Below are 11577 nucleotides of genomic sequence, written 5' to 3'. Positions count from 1 at the left end.
GAGCTCTCTCCCTGAAGCTTTATCCTTTCTCTGAATTACCAAAAAGTGAGCCCATCAAATAAGTAATCATCTTGTCAGTCTCTCAGACTAGCTCTATTTCTGACACACACACATTCTAAGACCCAAGCATTATTTCTCCTAGTGACGCATTCTTCAAGACTCTGTAGCCAGAACTCTTTCCCTTCTTGCCTATATTGTGCTCATCTAGTATCTCCACATGTTTATTATTCTTTATGAACTCATATTTAATTATTTGCGCCTTTATCTTTATTGTAAACATCTAATAAGTTGTCTTTCTAGAGTACCCTTTGTGAAAAAATTGCCCCACGCCCTCAACCTCCTCGGATACTTCTCTATGGGGGTCAGCTTTCTGACTGACAAACATCAGAGATCAATGAGGCTTTAGAGATAGGGTTTCTCTGTGTAACATCTCTGGCTGTTCTGGAACTCTTTGTAGACCAGACTGGACTCGAAATCATAGAGATCTGCCTGCCTCTGCTTCCCAAGTGTTGGGGCTAAAGGTATGTGCCACTATGCCCGGTAATAAATGAGTTTTTAAAAGGCTTATTTTTAGCGGTGGTGGCACACGCCTTTAATCCCTGGGGAGACAGAGTCAGGTGGATCTCTGTGAGTTCAAGGCCAGCCTGGTCTACAGAGCTAGTTCCAGGACAGGTCCAAAGCTACAGAGAAACCCTGTCTCGAAAAATGAGGAAAAAAAAGGCTTATTTTTGCTCACAGTTTTGTAGGTTTTTATACATTTTTTTTTTTGGACCTGTGGTAAAGCAGGACATCAGAGTAGGGACATGGGGAGAAAGAAGCACTCACCTCATGGTACCCAGGAAGAAGAGAGGTTGAGGTCCACATAGCTCCTTCAAGGTCATGCACCCAGTGACTCAACTTTCTTCCACTAGGTCCCACTTCCTACAGTACCACCAGTTTCAAACAGTGCCAAAGAAAGGTGATCAAACGCATACCATGTGGGCCTTTGGGGGACATTTGTCCAAACAGCACCTCTGTCTTTATTCCAGTCCCATGTCTACTCTCCAGTATGGGTAGAGGAAGACGTTTTGTAGACAGCTTTATATTGACTCTGACTTTGGTTAGGTTCCTTCGTTTCTTTGAAAAATCAAAATAGAGACACATGCTGAGTCTACTTGATCATAACATCTATAACACAAAGTTAGGGGTGTTTTCTATCATTAAGTAGAGGAATCCTAGACTGCAGGAAGGAAAAATGAAAGATGATCAAGACAAGGCAATGGTAGTTAATTTCATGAGGAGCTCAGATACCAAGTAAAGTCAACATTGTTTCTAGGTATGTTGGTGCCAGTGCTTCAAACAGACACTGGTATTTTAATTGGAAAGCAGATAGTCCTTTTCAATGGATACATAGATGCCAATCCACTAAGGGTCTGGACAGAATAAAAAGGTGAAGTAAAATTGAGGTCACACTGTAAACTGAAACACCAATTTTCCATCCTTAGTAGTTCTGATTCCTAGATGTTTTACCATCCTTTCTGGTTCTCAGGACTTTGAATTCTATCAAGTTTTCTTGGGTCTTCAACTTGGAGATAGTGGACTGTGAGACTCCTCAGCATCCAGGATCATATGAGTCCATCCCTTTCAGTGAGTATACCGTACCTTTCTCAGTGTCTTTCCATGTATGCACCATACACATGTGCATGTGTGTGTGTATGTACGTGCATAAACAGTTGTCTCTACACATGCATGGAGTCTATACCTACAGGTTTTATATTCAGGGATTCAATCAACCATGAACCAAAAATGTAGTTAGGGCTGGTGAGGTAGCTCAGCACTTGCTCCCATGAACTTATGACCTGAGTTTGATTCCCAGACCCCACATAGTGAAATAAAAGAACTAACTTCCACAACTTGTCTTCAGATCTCCACACTCATGCTGTGACATGTTCACATACATACACACACAAATACAAAAGTTTAAAAAAATGTGCTTAAGCTATGATGGTGGCATTTGTATCCAACATGTGCATATTATTGTCTAAGTAACTGAGTATAGCTGCAGTTTACCTTTAGTCAGATGTGATAGGTCACTTAGAGGTGATTTAAAGTGTGGGATTGGAACCAGACACGGTGGTACATATGTGTCATCTTGTCACTTGGGATATGGAGGCAGGAGGATCAGCAGTTCCTACATAGCTAGACTTTGTCCCCCAAACAAACAACAACAGCAAAAAAAAAAGTATAGGATTGTAGGCGAATCGGTTATATGCAAGTACTGTAACCATTTTCTGAAAGGAACTGAAACATTCACATACTTAATTCTAGGGATCCTAAACACCCCTAAGATTCTAAGATACTCATATTCCACATATGGTAAGATATTCCATTTATATACATATATAGTCCATGTCTTAGTTAATGTTTCTATTGCTGTGAAGAGACACCATGACCACAGATACTCTTATAAAGGAAAACATTTAATAGAGTGGCTTACAGTTTCAGAGGTTCAGTCCATTATCATCATGGTGAGACATGGCAGCATGCAGGCAGACATGGTACTGGAGAAGGAGCTTGATCCACAGACAACAGGAAGTGTACTGTTTGTCTTACTGGTGTAGCTTGAGCAAAGGAGACCTCAAAGCCCACCCCTACAGTGACACATTTCTTCTAACAAGGCTACATTTACTTCAGCAAAGTCACACCTTTTAAAAGTGCCACTCCTTTTGGGGACCATTTTCCTTAAAATCACTACAGTTCATATACATACATACATATGTATATCTATACATATAACTCCAAAGTTACTCTATGTGTCAAATTTCCCTGTAATTTATTCCACTGTTCAGTTACAAATCAACCTTTTAAAAGATGATTACATTTTATTTATTGTGTGTGTGCTAGTATGCTAGTATAGGGCAGTCAATGGAAAACTTGGAGGAGCATTCTCTTTTCCTAATGTGGGGCTGGGGAATCATGATCACGCTAACAAACTTCAGTGGAAGCACATTGACCTGTTAGCTATTTTCTGGTTCTCACCAACACCCTTTCCTATCCCTGAATAAGTGAGATAATCACTATATAAATAAGACAGGTTTAAAAGGTTGTGTTCTCTCTCATTTCTGTTTACCTTTCCCTTTTCACGATTCTTTACCACCCCAGCCTTCTCCTTTTCTCTAGGAAAGGCTTATCCCTTTGAGGATGTTTCATGGGACTGAAGTTGGATTTGCCGGTGTTTGCTGCTGTAAATGTCCTTCGTAGCGCTCTTCTGGGTTCTTCCTGTGCTCCACCGCTCCTCATTCCTGCTCTGCCTCAGCCAGCAGTTTCTTCTCAAATAAAAATCTGATATCACACTTCTGTGCTAATATGTCGGCATCTCCTCATCTGTGAAATAAAGTGCAGTCTTTAAAAACATGGCCCAGAGATGCTGCCTGACTTGCTCTCTGCCTTGAGTCCACTCTTCCCAACCATCTGCAGTCTTACCCCCAAGAGATGAACTGTAAGTTCTTTGAATTGCCAAGCGACCTTTTCCTTTTGGCTTTCTCACGGTGTTACTTTCCCTTCTGGAAGACGCTATCCATCTACTGTTGCCGCCAGATTGTCTCATCCATACTGCCCCCTGTGGGCATCCTCCGTCATAGCACCTGCTTTGAAGAGCCGGTTGACTGGTCCTATGGTCACCTTCATGTCATGTCCGCAAAGATACTTCCTAAGCGCTTCAGTCTCCAGAACTAATTGCAGTGACATGTTTGATGATTTCATCTCCCACGATTCTACTTCCTGCTCAATATGGAAATCTGACAGCTCTAATAACTGCCTCCTTTTAAAGACCCTAAGATTAGAAAGCTATTTGATAAATTTAGAAATGATAAGGGATTAATGTGCAGTCTCTTCAGTGGCTATCTGTATTTTCCGGGGCGTTGCTATAAACTGGTTACCAAGTTAATTCTGGTCAGCCCTTGAGTTACAACATGACTGTAAATAACTTATTCCATAAATATGCATTATACTCATAGGTGAACGAATGACTAGGATACCACTTGACAGCTCGTCTTCCACAGTCCCGTTGGGATTACATCACTTTCAGCTCCCTCACGTTAGTGAGAGGTGATGTTTCCTGGCCTGCTTCCTATTCTTTCTCCTCTGCTGTATTATTAAGTAGGCTGCACTCATTGTGAGTTCGTCCTCCAATAGAACTCTCTTCCTTGAACATAGCCATCTGCTTCTCCCTGGAATTGGAGCCCCAGAACTGGGTTTTTCCTGGGGCAGAGGAAGATGGGACAGACTCAGTAGCCAAAACCAGAGAATAATTAAGGGCTCCATCCTGCGCTCCGGCCCTGACAGGTGGCACACATCTATAGTACTGGCTAAGGAGACTTGCCCTGACTTGTGCAGCTGAATATATCCCCCCTGAGATCAGTGGTACTCCCAGCACCCTAAGTTTAAAGAGAGGGGGGATATCTACATTTTAAAACCAACGACAGGTTTATTTTAGAAAAAATGTAGATGCCTGGCAGAAGAGTCTCAGAACGGTGCTCACGAGAATGCCAGGCGTTGGGAAATGGGGTGAAGACACTCAGTGGAGGCGGGAGAAGGAGACGAATAGTTCTTTGAACCTCGTCGCGCAGGTGAAAGGTTTTAAACAGATTTTCTAAAGTTGCCCAGCGTCAGGTTTTCCTGGACCACTCGCGCTGCCCGCTTGCTAAGGAGTGCGCCTCTGGGGGAGGAGTGCACGCGCGCTGGAGGCGGGGAGCCGGAGGAGAGGGGCCTGGCTCCCGGAATAAACAGCGTGGGAGCGGCTCGGCGGACGCCGGCGGCCAGGGGAGCGAGGTGCAAGGGCCGCAGGCCACAGAAGCGAGCCCCAGGATGGTAGCTAGAAGATCGGAAAGCCTTTGATGCCAGAAGCCGCTGGCTGGAGACACTGACAACCGAGCCCTGCCCCTCCGGGAGTCTCAGGCTGTGACTTGGACCTTAAGGTAAGGAGTGACTCGATGAAGCCCAGGAGCTGCGATACCAACCGTGCCGGGTGCGTTCCTACCTTCCCGGAGCTGCCACCTCTTCATCTTTTTCCTTTGCCCTTCTCCGGGGTCCTCAGCGCCAAGCTGAAGCCTTGTCCTGGGTGACGGGCAAGAGCTCCCATCCTGCGCGTTCTGGGTTTCTGCTCTGGGGCCCGTGGGACCTTTGCCTCCTCTCTACCATCCACCCCTCACTTTCACTTCTTTCCCAAGACCTCTCCAGGAATCCGGCGCGCAGACGCTGGGTGCTGAGGGCGAGTGGGTGGCATAAGATCTTCCACCCTTGCCAGGTGTGTGATACACAGTTGCACTAATTGCCCCTGGGGTCTGGAAATAAGTTGGCGTCTGAAATACTGCAATTCTTCATCTTCCAGAACCTACCCTCACCTTGCATCATTGTCCTGACTTTGGAAGGAGTATCAGCTCTTGAATGAGGTCATTGCAATATATACCACCTTATCTTTGTGTCCCCACTGAACAGCAAGTTGGGATTCCGCAGCCTCTACCCTACCCCCTTTCCCAGTTTAAAACACTGAGAAGTTTACAATGTTTTCAAGGCTACAGCAACCGCTACAAGTTTATTCGACCTTGAAGCAGTATCTCTAATCCAGGAGCCTTGGGAAAAAAAAAAAAAACCCTCAGGCCCCACCCTACAATCTTGATTCAGATCTGAAGGGAGAGGGGGAGAAGTAGAGGGACAGAGGAAGAGGGGGGCTGTGTATGTATATGTACTTTATATCTAAAAATTCTGCCAGGAGTGCGCTCCTCCTCATCAGTTCTCCTCTTGAACATATTAAGACCCACGTGGGAGAAAGCCTCCCGAGCTGGTGGTTTGTTTCGCTGCGGTGCCTCGCTTCTCGTTTCTTACATGGCAGTTTGGGGAAGGGAGAGCTAGTGATATTTTGAAACTCAGCTATAGGAATAGGGGAAAGTGCAAAGCTTCTAAGAGACCAGATTTAAAAGGTCACGTTTTTAAGTTTTTCCTCATAAATACTCCGTGACTGGAAAGGGTGGAGGCCTATCCTGCTGGGAACCAAACGTCTTCCTCTTGACTGTCCCTTGATTTTTGTCAATGATGGAATGCAGGCCTTTGGCTGGTTCACTTGTTGCTTACTTAAAGGCAAAAGATTCAGACAGACCAATCTCCAGGCAAGAAAAAAAAGAAAGGACCATGTAAATTAACCCAAGTCCTGCTAATGCTTCCAACTGTGGGAGCCCAGGTCTTCTCCTCTGACTGTCCTGTAAGCTTCCCATTGTATAGCCTCTAGTTTTTTTGTATCTTTATATGTTCCTGTGCTGTTTTAAGTACCTGAGAAGTCATCAGAGGCTAACTGTCAGGGAAGACAGATTATTTGTGTCTCCTGAAAAGGGGCTAGTTAACATATTGTCACACAGCTGGACTATTCCAGCATCTATTTCTTTTCACGGAATGAGATGTATTGAAATGGGGGTGATGCATGATACCTCCTTTCAAGAATATTAAGGACAAGCTAGAGATGGGGAAGCCGGAAAGGCGTTTGAACATTTGAGAAAAGACGCTATCTAGTTATTGAGCCAATGTGATTGTTTTCCTGGCAAAAATTTTTCTTCTTTCTAAAATTAACCTTCCCTGAGGAAAACTAGTGCAGATGCACATGCTTCAGCCCAACCAGTCCTGAGAATGTTGTATGCTGTAAAACTGACCTCACTTTATTCCTGTAGATCCTTGTTTGAGGTCTGGTCACAGTCTGTGAAGAAATGCCCTGTTGCTAGCCGGCCTTGGCACAGCGCTCCTTTGATGGCGTGGTTATAGACAGAACACAGTATTATGCTACAAATTCTACTGGCGAGGCAAAAGTTATTTCCCAAAGGTTTTGTGTATGGTGTGTGCTTTAGATCTGAGACTTCCATAATTATATATGTAACACATGTTTTTCATACGAACCAAAAACCACAATGTTTTTCTCTGTGGTGAGACATTTAAACTTTAGGTTTTGATCACTTTTCATGAAAATTTTAATTTGACAGAAGTCAGGGCTTCAAGATAATAATTCCATAAAGATTGATTTGGAACTAGAAATCTTTTAAAAAATAGAGAAAAAGATACTGGGAGTTCCTGGCCTGCTGTGTGCCTAGCCTTCGTTCGTGTCTTGAGAGTAACAGTGGTGGATCCCGTTCTGGCAGCCTCAGCCTGTGGATGATTAGACCCTACCACTCTTCTGCAGACCTCTAATTTAGTCTGTAACTTGATGCTTCAGTGACCCCACACATTCTCTTTCTGCCGCACTAGCTCACAGAGGAATCGCTGGCACTTTGGATTGAATTTTTTCTTCCCTCCCATTAACTAGAACACATTTGTATAGGTTGCAAAACGCAGTTGCATTTTTCGTTCAGTATCCTAAGAAATACCTTTGGCCATGAAGAGCCCAGCCCTACTTGCCTTGCTTGCCTTGTTTCACGGGGCCATGTGAATTTCTCAATGATTCAAGGATGTAGAAAGAACAGAGTCACAGGGTATTAAAGTTGGAAGGGCACCTCCGAATTCATCTCAATTTTAATCATTCTTTTCTACAGATGAATACCCAAGTGCTCGTTGCCGTAATCCAATCTTTGAGAATAGGCATTAAGTTTTACATCTTTCCAGTTCTCAAAGTAATGAGGATTTCTGTATACCTGAGATGAATTTATATATGCATTCAATAGGGTGACAATGGCTGCCAAGTAGGTTGCAAATCTCGGCTAGATTTCCAATGAAATTCAATGCAGCATTAAAGATAATGTAGGTCGTTTACAAAGGCAGACACCAAGCGACTTGAAACTAACACCCTAGGACTTTCATTATATTGGGTGAGGACTGCTTGAACTGGCTGGCATAAGACAAAGGGTACCTCAAGGCGGATGAATATAGATGGATGGAAGAGCAAGGCAGGATGTAGGAAGAGGAGGCTTAGTGAATCCGAGCATCACTCAAGAGTAGATAGATAGCCTTCAGCCTCTTCAGGTCCCTTGAAATATGGTAGCTTTTGTTTTGTTTTGTTTTTATTTTTTGAGTCAAGGATTCTCTGTAGCTTTGGAGCCTGTCCTGGAACTAGCACTTGTAGACCAGGCTGGCCTCGAACTCACAGAGATCCACCTGCCTTTGCCTCCCGAGTGCTGGGATTAAAGACGTGTACCACCATGGCCCGACCTCATAGCTCTCTTTTTATCATTATATCAGGGTTGGATAGTTTAGTTCCACACATTCAATGCATGTAAGCTGAGTTATAAAAACATATGGATACTTCCTAATGACTTTTCAGAAGTATGGTCTATCTCAGATAGCCCCAAATATGTGTGACACAGTCGTCTATAGATTGTTCAACACCCTGTACTTGTTAGGAAGTGCTGTGCTTTCTTGATGGGGCGCTGACTTTTCTGAATCACAGCTCTATACAATGAAGATAATGGCTCCTGTTAGGACTGGGTTTTTGTCTGATATCATAAAACTAATTCTTGTTTCTTGCCTTCTGATCTCTAGTTCATTGGGGCTTGTCCTTTTGAAGTCCATTCCTTAGTGTTTCTATCCTTCAAAATCTTTATCTTTAAGATTTTGTTCACTTGAAATGAATTTATTTATGTGTTCAATAGGATAGTAAATGGACCCAAGGTCCTGATGTTTAGTATTTTCTTTTTTTAAAAAAAAATTATTTATTTATTTATTTATTTTTTATTATGCACACAATATTCTGTCTGGGTGTGTGCCTGAAGGTCAGAAGAGAGCACCAGACCTCATTACAGATGACTGAGCTCCACTATGTGGTTGCTAGGAATTGAACTCAGGACCTTTGGAAGAGCACGCAATGCTCTTAACCACTGAGCCATCTCTCCAGCCCCCTAGAATTTTTTCTTACTAGTTATAAAAATGCTTTATTCTGATATGTGGCATTAAAAGGACTGAATTCAACGTTGAGAGGTCATATAAAACTTAGATAAATATTCTTATTGTTTGTTTGTTTGTTTTGAGATAGGGTCTCTCTGTGTAGCTTTGGAGCCTGTCCTGGCATTCACTCTTGTAGACCAAGCTGGCCTAGAACTCACAGAGATCTGCCTACCTCTGCTGAAATTAAAGGTGTGCACCACCACCATCTGGCTTAGATAAATATTCTTGGCATAGCACAATTATTTACCATTTATTGAGGTACTTTATATGCATTAAGAAATGTCTTCAGGTGCTGGAGAAATAGCAGTTAAGAGCACTGGCTGTTCCTCCAGAGGACCCAGGTTTGATTCCCAGCACCCACATGGCAGTTCACAATCGTCTAAAACTCCAGTTCCGGGGGATCTGATGCTCTCTTCTGGCCTCTGTGAGCACTAGGCATGCATGTGGTACACAGATGTATAGTCAGGCAGAACACTTATTCACAGATAGAGTGTGTGTGAGTTGTCATCCAGATCAGTTAGCACCCTCATCGAGGATGCATACCACTCTCAGCATGTCACACTGCTTCCCTAAGAGTACAAGATTCCGCATGGTCTATAGATGATGGTGCGGCGCACATTTGAGGCTTCTGAGATATTTCCTAATTATGAAAAGACTTTATAAGGTCTTCATATGTTTGTACATTTCATCTTAGACACAGTCAAGGCATGAAACTCAACCACCTGGCATTGATTTAATACTTAGAAACAACCACAACATTTAATGTGTTTCCAAGAATAAAGTGGACCTAAGTAATCAAGATGATGCACAAAATTTTTTCTCTATAATTTTAGAAATTTGAGGATTTGCTAGACACCTATTGATGACTAATTGACATACTCTTCACTGCTCCCTAAACACAAATCTCTATGGTAGTGGTTCTCAGCCTTTCTAATGCTGCTACCCTTTAATACGGTTCCTCATATTGTGGTGACTACCAACTATAAAATTATTTTCATTGCTACTTCACAACTCGTAACAAATCTGTCTTCTGATGTTCTTTGGCAACCCCTGTAAAAAGGTCATTTGACCCTGAAAGGGTCATGAGTGGTTGAGAACCACTGCTCTAGTGTGTAACGTCTCCTTCAGGGCTCAGAAGTTTTCTTGTTTTTTAATGTTGCTCTGCAAGAGCATTTACAGATTAAAACACACACAATGCAATGGCTCGTCTTCATTGTTAATGTGGATTTGGAAGCACCCAGGAGATACACCTCCAGGTGTGTCTGTGCATGTGTGTAGATGTCTGTGTTGTAAATGTGGGTGGCAGTATCATCCCTCACACTAGAGTCCTGGGTTAAAGAGAAAGAGAAGAAAGGAGAAATTGACTGGGCACCAGCATTCATTCTCCTCTGCCTCTTAACTACAGAAGTAATGTGATGTAACAGTGTGACAGTGTGGCAGTGTAACAGTGTGATAGTGTGACAGTGTGGCAGTGTGACAGCGTAACAGTGTGACAGTGTGGCAATGTGACAGTGTGATAGTGTGACAGTGTGACAGTGTGACAGTGTGGCAGTGTGACAGTGTGATAGTGTGACAGTGTGACAGTGTGGCAGTGTGACAGTGTGATAGTGTGACAATGTGGCAGTGTGGCAATGTGGCAGTGTGACAGTGTGACGGTGTGACAGTGTGGCAGTGTGGCAATGTGGCAGTGTGACAGTGTGGCAGTGTGACAGTGTGGCAGTGTGGCAATGTGGCAGTGTGACAATGTGGCAGTGTGATAGTGTGACAGTGTGACAATGTGACAATGTGGCAGTCAGTGTGGCAATGTGACAATGTGACAGTGTGACAGTTTGGCAGTGTGACAGTGTGATAGTGTGACAGTGTGGCAGTGTGACAATGTGGCAGTGTGGCAATGTGGCAGTGTGACAATGTGGCAGTGTGACAATGTGGCAGTGTGACAATGTGGCAGTGTGACAGTGTGACAATGTTGCAGTGTGGCAATGTGGCAGTGTGACAATGTGGCAGTGTGGTAGTGTGATAGTGTGACAATGTGACAATGTGGCAGTCAGTGTGGCAATGTGGCAGTGTGGCAGTGTGACAATGTGGCAGTGTGACAATGTGGCTGTGTGGCAATGTGGCAGTGTGACAGTGTGACAATGTGACAATACACCTCATGTTCCTACCACCATGCCTTCCCAGCCATGATGGATTGCATGAACCTTGACTGAAAACAAACTTTTCCTTCCTTAAATTGCTTTTGCCAGGTATTTTGTCATGGTAACAAGAAACTAATAATCACTGTATTATGATTTATTAATTCATTTAAAAAATAAATCTTGATATTATAGTTAAGATGCTTTATTTTGAGAGCTTATATATGTATAGGTTTGGCTATGTTTTCTATTAATTCTGTTTAAAGATAGTAAAGAAGTACCTTACAAAATATTTGTTATAAAAATGAACATTACTCTGATAGGGTTGAGTGTCATTGCTTTGTAAAAAAATATTTCTTACTGAGTCTGAGAAAAATACACCAGTAATATCTTAACTTAGTGAATTAGTGCATTTTAACCTGCCATTTTGGGTTTTGTCATTTAATCTGCTTGATTAATGCTGTCTGAGTACACTTAAGATCTGTAATCTATTCACTCTGCCTTAAAAAAATCATCTGTTTGTCTAGAATTAGGAGTCCCAATGTGCTCTATC

At 43.0% G+C, this 11577-nt stretch overlaps 1 protein-coding gene and 1 long non-coding RNA gene across 2 annotated transcripts in view; both read left to right on the top strand.

The window, feature by feature from the left end:
• Positions 1-1429: 1429 nt before the first annotated feature.
• Positions 1430-3395, top strand: LOC125399545 (uncharacterized). The gene is made up of 2 exons (XR_015734900.1): positions 1430-1626; positions 3160-3395. It is a non-coding gene; the product is annotated as an uncharacterized LOC125399545 (long non-coding RNA).
• A 1395-nt stretch (positions 3396-4790) lies between these two features.
• The window catches only part of Rnf144b (ring finger protein 144B), a 144912-nt gene continuing 138125 nt past the window's right edge, over positions 4791-11577 (top strand). The window contains exon 1 of the mRNA XM_085699497.2: positions 4791-4955. The gene's annotated coding sequence lies outside the window, so the exon portion shown is untranslated. The remainder of the gene's footprint in view (positions 4956-11577) is intronic.

Source organism: Myodes glareolus, chromosome 14, assembly GCF_982192425.1.
Source record: "Myodes glareolus chromosome 14, mMyoGla1.1, whole genome shotgun sequence".
NCBI classification, from domain to species: domain Eukaryota; kingdom Metazoa; phylum Chordata; class Mammalia; order Rodentia; family Cricetidae; genus Myodes; species Myodes glareolus.
The sequence above is the reverse complement of the archived record's forward strand: the minus strand, read 5'-3'. Positions and strand labels throughout refer to the sequence as shown.